The sequence below is a fragment of the Podarcis vaucheri genome (genome assembly GCF_965113315.1).
Source record: "Podarcis vaucheri genome assembly, chromosome: 4".
Lineage (NCBI taxonomy): Eukaryota > Metazoa > Chordata > Lepidosauria > Squamata > Lacertidae > Podarcis > Podarcis vaucheri.
In genome coordinates this window covers 16,356,954-16,364,977 of record NC_138762.1, presented here as the reverse complement: position 1 = coordinate 16,364,977, position 8,024 = coordinate 16,356,954, and the positions used below count along the sequence as shown (strand labels likewise).

Below are 8,024 nucleotides of genomic sequence, written 5' to 3'. Positions count from 1 at the left end.
GTGTGTGTGTGTGTGTGTGTGTGTGTGTGTGTGTGTGTGAAATCACAAACTGATGTGGAGAACCAGAGAATGAAAAAGGGAGAGAAACCAAAATCGACTGCTTTTCCTACCTCCAGGTTTAATCTACTTTTTTGTGTCTCGGTTCTTATTTCTGTTTCCACGGTCAACTGCCTATCAATGCACTGTTACTCTCTTCCTTCGTTTTCAATATAGACCATCTTTCAATGATAAATGTTCAGAAGTGTGTGTGTATGTGTGTGTGTGCAATTGAAAAGGACAAATAAACAAAACCTGTATAAAAGCAAACATGTTGAACTACATACAGCAGTAAGAACTTCTTAGTCTCCTTAAGGACCCAGAGTGTTTTCCCCTGTGAAGGAGACCAGGCAAGAACATAAACAAAATTCCATAACTCCAGCACCACAACAGAGGAAGCCCAGTTCTCAGAAGATGGCAACTTTACCTCTCTGAAGGAAAGAACTGAGAGGAGAGCCGCTCAGGGTTTGGAATAGGACTTCCTCTAGTTTCTAAGATTTCAGCAGGCCTCATTTACAGATTTGCAAGCATACCTTTAGGGCAGGGGTCAGCAAACTTTTTCAGTAGGGGGCCGGTCTACTGCCCCTCAGACCTTGTGGGGGGCCGGACTATATTTTGAAAAAAATATATGAATGAATTCCTATGCCCCACAAATAACCCAAAGATGCGTTTTAAATAAAAGGACACATTCTACTCACGTAAAAACACCATGCAGGCCCCACAAATAACCCAGAGATGCATTTTAAATAAAAGGGCACATTCTACTCATGTAAAAACATGCTGATTCCCGGACCATCCGCGGGCTGGATTTAGAAGGCGATTGGGCTGGATCTGGCCCCCGGGCCTTAGTTTGCCTACCCATGCTTTAAGGTCCAGGGAACCTTTTTTTTTTTAATTAATGAAAGCTGAGATTCTCAGGAAGTGGGATTATGTGGCAAAACATCATAATTTTCTTTGCTTTTCCGCACTTCTGTGGAATAATGACACATAACACTCCTCATTGCATTGATGTGTCGGTAAGAGCAAGGATGGGTTGGCAAATTCTTTGGGGGTGGAGACATTTCCTTAACAAATTTCAGGAGGATGTGTGCTTGCATTCAAAGGAGTTCACCATGCATGCAATATAGAGAATGTTTGCTGGGAGCATGAAATTCATTCATTTCATTTCATTTGAAAAAAGACGCCCTACATTTTCCATCCCCTGTTCTCCTGGCATAATTCTGCAGCACTTTGAGAAGTTTATTAATTCTGGAACTCATCCTCCGGTTGCAAAATCTGCATGCTGTTACTAAATGTTATGCTAATCGAGTCTGCAGATAAGATCGTTTTTGATCAGCTCTTCCAACAGGGAAACTTAAAGCAAGCTTGACCCGGAAGAGATCATTTCTCTCAAAATCCAAATTTCTTTGTTTTACAATACCAAGAGTTAAAATGCCATCTAAGAAAGCTCCGGAAAGGAATGTTTCAAAAGGCTTGCAAATGAAAGTTGAAAAAGAGGCAGAGTTGAGCTTCAATCTGTTTGAGATCTATGCATGTAAAATGAGGAATCCACATCCTGGGTAGGCAAACTAAGGCCCGGGGGCTGGATCCGGCCCAATCGCCTTCTAAATCTGGCCTGCGGACAGTCCAGGAATCAGCGTGTTTTTACATGAGTAGAATGTGTCCTTTTATTTAAAGTGCATCTCTGGGTTATTTGTGGGGCATAGGAATTTTTTTTCTTTCTTTCCTCAACATATAGTTCTGGCCCCCCACAAGGTCTGAGGGACAGTGGACTGGCCCCCTGCTGAAAAAGTTTGCTGACCCCTGATCCACATAGAAACATGTCGATCAGATTGGTCTCAACTAGGGCCAGGGCCTTTTCAGTACTGGCCCTGACACTCTTGTGCCCTGCGGGACTTGACGTCTTTCCGCAAGGCCTGCAAGACAGAGCTGTTCCGCCTGGCCTTTGGTTTGGACTCAGTCTGACCCTTATGTTTCCCACCCCTTATGGTTTTGATCTATGGGATACTTTTAAAATGAGGCCGCATTTTAAATTTCATTTTAACCTGTATTTTAAATTGGTTTTCCCCCCCTATTAAGTCTCAAATCTCCCGACCTTTGTGTCCATAAATTCTAGTGGCATGACTGATGTGCGCTAATGCTTGAATGTAGCAGCATGCCCAGTGGTTTTCCAGACATTAAAAATATATTATTAAAAAACAACAACAAAAAACCTGATAAGGACTATATATGCCCAGAAGCCGTGAAATGTTTATTGAGAGTTGGGAAAGAAAAAAGGAAAACTTGAGGGGGGTTGGACTTTCCCCTGTGCTCACTCTACTTTCTCCATTTCTGGCATAATTTTATACACCTCTATCATGTCCTTTAACTAGACTTTTAAAACCCAAAGGTTGTAACATTTACTCACGGAGGAGTTGCCTCAAGCCCTTGAAAATTTTGGTTCCTCCTGCACTGCTATAAAAGAAAATGTAATGAAGATGATGTATCGATGGTATATGACACCTGTAAAACTGGCAAAGATGTATAAGATAAGTAATAAATGTTGGAAATGTAGAGAAAAGGAAGGAACATTTTACTATATGTGGTGGGACTGTAAAAAAGTTAAAAACTTTTGGGAAATGATTTATAATGAATTGAAGAAAGTATTGAAATATACATTTGTAAAGAAACCAGAAGCGTTTTTACTAGGAATAATAGGTAATGAAATAGATAAGAAAGATAGGAAGATATTTTATATGCAGTGTCAGCAGCAAGAACTTTGATGGCTCAGAAGTGGAAACAAGAAAAGTTACCTACGATTGAAGAATGGAGAATGAAAATGATGGATTATGCGGAACTCAATAGACTAACAGGAAGGATCTGGAAACGATGTTATCAAAGATTTACAGAAGATTGGATGAAATTTACTGAATATATGCAAAAATTAAGTGATAATCAGATAACGTTTGTAAGTTTTAAGGAAGCTCTGTGAAGAGAAAAGGTAGGAATATTGTTAGATTGTAAAAAATTAATTAATAATATGGTGGTGTAATTTAAATTTAAGAAATGTGGAGAAAGTAAGTACTAGGAAGGTTTTTCAGGCGGGAGGAGGGAAGTCAATAAGGAGGAATTTGGATGTAAAAAAGATGTTTTGGATGTGTAATTTGTTATGGAAAAAGAATAAAAAATATATTATATAAAAAAAGAAAATTTTGGTTCCTCCAACATCGTTTGTATTCTGTGCGCAGACCAGTCTAACCACCTTGCGACCTGGAACCTTCAAAATGTTGTCATTTGTGGACCTTAAGGTCCTCTGCGGGGCATACCAGGAGAGGCGGTCCCGTAGGTACGTGGGTCCTAGGCCTCATAGGGCTTTAAAGGTCAAAAGCAGCACCTTAAACCTGACCCTGTACTCCACCGGGAGCCAGTGCAGTTGGTAAAGCACTGGAATACCAGTTGCAGGAAACCACAGGATGAGAGAGTGCAGTTGCGCTTGTTGTCGTGCTTGTAGGTGTCCCACAGGCACTTGGGTGTAGCCAATGTGAGAAGAGGACGCTGGCTAGGTGGGCCATTGAGCTGATACAGAAGGCTCTTCTTACATCTGTACATAAGACCCCTGTTGGATCAGACCAAAGTCCCACCTAGTTCAGCTTCCTGTTTTCACAGTGGCCAGCTAGCTGTCTCTGGGAAGCCTTGAAGAAGGATGACTCCCTCATATTAAGGCATTATAATGGTAGAATGGTGTTCAACTCCTGCACTTTAACAGCACTTTCCTGTCTGAAGAATAATCTTCCATCTACCTGAGCCAAAAGAAACCAGCCCAGTAGAGGCTATCGTGGACTCTCGATAAAGGTCCATTAATCCTAGGCTTTGAAGCCAACCCATCTGCAGAGTCTTTAAATGGCCGTGGGTGGCCAGAAAGGCAAAGAAGAGAGGCTATAAGTTCTCATTAAAAGTCAGAGGATGCCTATGAACAAACTGTGAAACAGGACTGAGACTGGCGCGAGAAACCTGAGATCTGCAGGCAAGCAAACCAATGTCTCTCGAATCAATGAGAAGTTTGTCCTGGCATAACTCTGTAAGCAAGGGGGCTTTGATTAGGCCTCATTGGCGAGGCTGGTTCTTCTTGTTGTTGTTTTCACCGGCCCTGTCTCAATAGCAACAGTGCAGTTCTACACGACTGCAGATCACTTTATTTATATTCTGTGTCAACCTCTCTTCCTTCCCCTCCTTGTAAGTGTAAAAACCTGGTTTCTTTTCCCCCAAATTGCTGGCGCAACAGTAAAGCAACAGAATTAGGGCCAGTCCATGTGATTCTTTTCTTGTTGTACCTCTGAGAGCTCTGGGCTGTTTTTTAGGGACACAAGTGGAATGTGCAAAGCTAAGGACACAAGGAGAGCCTTGATGGATGAAGCCAATGGCCAACATCCTGTTTTCCACGTTGGGTAACCTGATTCCTCTGGGAAGTCAGGCTGTTCATTCATTTACAAAACTCAGGGATGAGCTAAGCAAATTCATCCCCATTCATTCCCGTGAGAAATGAATGAAAATATAGAAACCAAGTCCTAGGAGGAATGGTTGGAAGAGCTGGGTTATGCTTGGCCTGGAGAAGATGAGATTAAGAGGAGGGTATGATAATGGTTTTTAAATACAGTCATACCTCGGGTTAAAGTCGCTTCAGGTTGAGCGTTTTCAGGTTACGCTCTGCGGCGACCCAGAAGTAACGGAACCCGTTACTTCTGGGTTTCGCCGCTCGCGCATGTGCAGATGCTAAAAAATGACGGGCATGCGCAGAAGTGGTGAATCACGACCCGCGCATGCGCAGATGCTCAGTCATGTGTTACGTTCTACTCAGGATGCGAACGCATCTAGAGGTACCACTGTATATGAAAGGCGGCCACGGAGAAGACATCTCTGTTGCTCCCAAGGCCAGGACAAGAGTTGGAAAGGGTTCAGACAAGAGCATTCAAAATGATCAAGGGGCTGGAGTGACTCTGAGGACAGGTTGCAGCATTTGGGAGTTTTTAGTTTGGAGAAGAGGTGAGTCAGAGGTGGGAGGATAGAGGTTTATGAAATTATGCATGGCAAGGAGAAAATTTCTTATCGTAACATGAAAATTCATGGACATCTGGTGAAGCTGAATGTTGAAGAATTTGGGATTGAATAAAGTACTTCTTCACACAGTTAAACTATGGAGGTCGTGATGGCCAACAACTTGGTTAACTTCAAAAAAGGAAGAGACACATTCATGGAGGACTAGTGAGTGGAAATTGCAGGGAAGAAACTTTAGGAGAAACATCCATAACAGTAAGAGCTGTTTGAAAGTCCAACAGCCTGACTTGGGGAAGTGGGGGGATCTCCACTGGTCTTTAAGCAGAGGCTAGAAGGTCAACTCTCAGGGATGCCCTAGCTGCATCCTCCATTGCAGATCTTACATGGAGTGATTGGCTGAACTGGGTGATCTCTACGGTTATGTACAAATGGGAGACATGAATGAAACGCTTTCATTGTGTTTATCCCATTCATTTCTTGTAGGAAGTTGACAAGAGGAGCTGGATGGCTTGTGTTATGTACTGAGCTGAATCCTAGAACAATAGGATCCAGAATGCAGTAGTCTGATTGGTCCACAGGAGCCACCCAATCCAGCTCCAGGTGGAAGTGAATCAGCAACCTGATTGGCCTGCAGGTGCAGCCAATCAGGCTTCTGGAGGAAGTGAATCTGCAACCTGATTGGCCTACAGGAGCAGACCGGAATTAGCCAATCACACGGGGCCCATTGTGTAAATAATGTATATATAGCTAGACGTTTTGCGGAAAGCTTCATTCATTGCTATCATGAGCTGAATAAAGAGCATGAAATTCACACTCGACTCCGAGTATATTTCAGCTTGCTTAACAAATGGATACATTTGGTAGGAAAAGAGTACCTTGGAACGCTCTGAAAGTGGTAGCTCATGCAAACCATCCAGTCTCAAGCAGAAACCAATGGATAGCTTAAAGAATGTCACTCCAATTTAACTGATCGTAAAATGGGGGTCCCTTGTCCAACCTTTCTCAATCCTGGCAGGCTTGATGCATACATAGTGTAGGAGGACATCTGGAAATTTCATGCCATTTGATCTGAAACTGCCAAAGCTACAAGCAGGAGAAGACAGGGAAGGTCTCTGCTGAAAGCTTAGAGGATGCTGGAACTGATGAATTGCTTATGAAATATGAAGACTCTTTGTCCAATCTGTCCAAAAGTTGAAAATTTTTATGCTTTAGGGGAGAAGCATAAAACCAACTAATTCCATGCCATTTGAATGGAAGACTCTGAAGGTATGGACACCAGAAGACAAGCAGGATCTCATCAACGAAGAAATTGAAAATGAACAGCAAATGAAAAAATAATGAAACAGTAATGAGAGAGAGAGAAACAAATAAGATTATAGACAGGCTTAATTAATGAAGTCCACATGAGAAGACTCCTTTGGGATCAGACCAATATCCTGTCTAGTCAACCATCCCGTTTTTCACTGTGGTCAGCCAATATGCCTCTAGGAAGCCATAGTGAGCTGGTGTTCAGAGGCAAATTGCTTCTGATATTGGAGCTACAATTTCATCATCCTCATCAATTACCATTGGGAGCCTTATCATCCAAGAATTTTCCTGATCCCTTTCTAAAGCCATCTAAGTTGGTGTCCGTCTCCATATCATGTGGCAGGGAATGTCATAGTTTAACGATGTGCTGTGTGAAGAATTATACTTCCCTTTGGATGTCCTGTCTGTAACTCACACCCTCTGATTCCCTTTTATTTTAGCCAAATCACATCCTGCCCTTCAATTACCTTCTAAAACAATCGCTAGGGAGGCCAGATAGAGCGGCCACTTTTGGAAGGCGGTTTGTTATTTCCAAGCAAATTACTTTACTTGTTTAGAACATAATAGTTCTTTGTTGAGGAGGGATTCTAGCGTGGAAACAATCTTTCGATCTAATTCTGATCTTCCTGACTAAAACGAGAGCATAGAAAGCAGTCATATACTGAGTCATGGCATCGGTCTGCCTAGCTAATATTGTCTACACTTACCTGCCCGCAGACTGTCTCACCAGAGTGGTGCATGCTCTAGTTATCTCCCGCTTGGACTACTGTAATGCGCTCTACGTGGGGCTACCTTTGAAGGTGACCCGGAAACTACAACTAATCCAGAATATAGCAGCTAGACTGGTGACTGTGAGTTGCCGCCGAGACCAAAAAACACTAGTCCTGAAATACCTACATTGGCTTCCAGTATGTTTCCGAGCACAATTCAAAGTGTTGGTGCTGACCTTTAAAGCCCTCAATGGCCTCTGTCCAGTATACCTGAAGGAGCATCTCCACCCCCATCGTTCTGCCCAGACGCTGAGGTCCAGCGCCGAAGGCCTTCTGGTGATTCCCTCATTGTGAGAAGCAAAGCTACAGGGAACCAGACAGAGGGCCTTCTTGGTAGTGGCACCCACCCTGTGGAATGCCCTCCCATCAGATATCAAAGAGATAAACAACTACCTGACATTTAGAAGACATCTGAAGGCTGTCAGGGAAGATTTTAATGTGTGACATTTTAATGTATTTTTAATCTTTGTTGGAAGCCACCCAGAGTAGCTGGGGAAACCCAGCCAGATGGGCGGGGTACAAATAATAAATTATTATTATTATTATTATTATTATTATTATTATTATTATTAGCAGTGACTCTCCCGATGTTTCAGGCAGGGATCTGTCCCAACCTTGCCTGATGATGCCAGAGATTGAACCTGTGTCCTTTGGCATGCAAGGTATGTTCTGCCATTGAGCCATCCCACCCACAGTTTCAACAACAGAATACAGCAACTGGTTCAGTAATAGAATGAGCACAAGAGCAGCGCACAGTCTGGTTCTGCTGTTCACAGAGAAGATGATTTCTCCAAGCTTGGCCAGCTCCTTTATTCTCTGAGCTTTGCTGGCTCCTGCTTTCTGTACAGGTGAGCAGGGATATGAGCTTGAGCCTCCCTG

General features: G+C 42.9%; 1 long non-coding RNA gene across 1 annotated transcript in view; it reads right to left on the bottom strand.

The window, feature by feature from the left end:
• Positions 1–784: 784 nt before the first annotated feature.
• The window catches only part of LOC309530689, a 165,397-nt gene continuing 158,157 nt past the window's right edge, over positions 785–8,024 (bottom strand). The window contains exon 2 of the long non-coding RNA XR_014218850.1: positions 785–899. This is a non-coding gene — a long non-coding RNA (uncharacterized lncRNA). The remainder of the gene's footprint in view (positions 900–8,024) is intronic.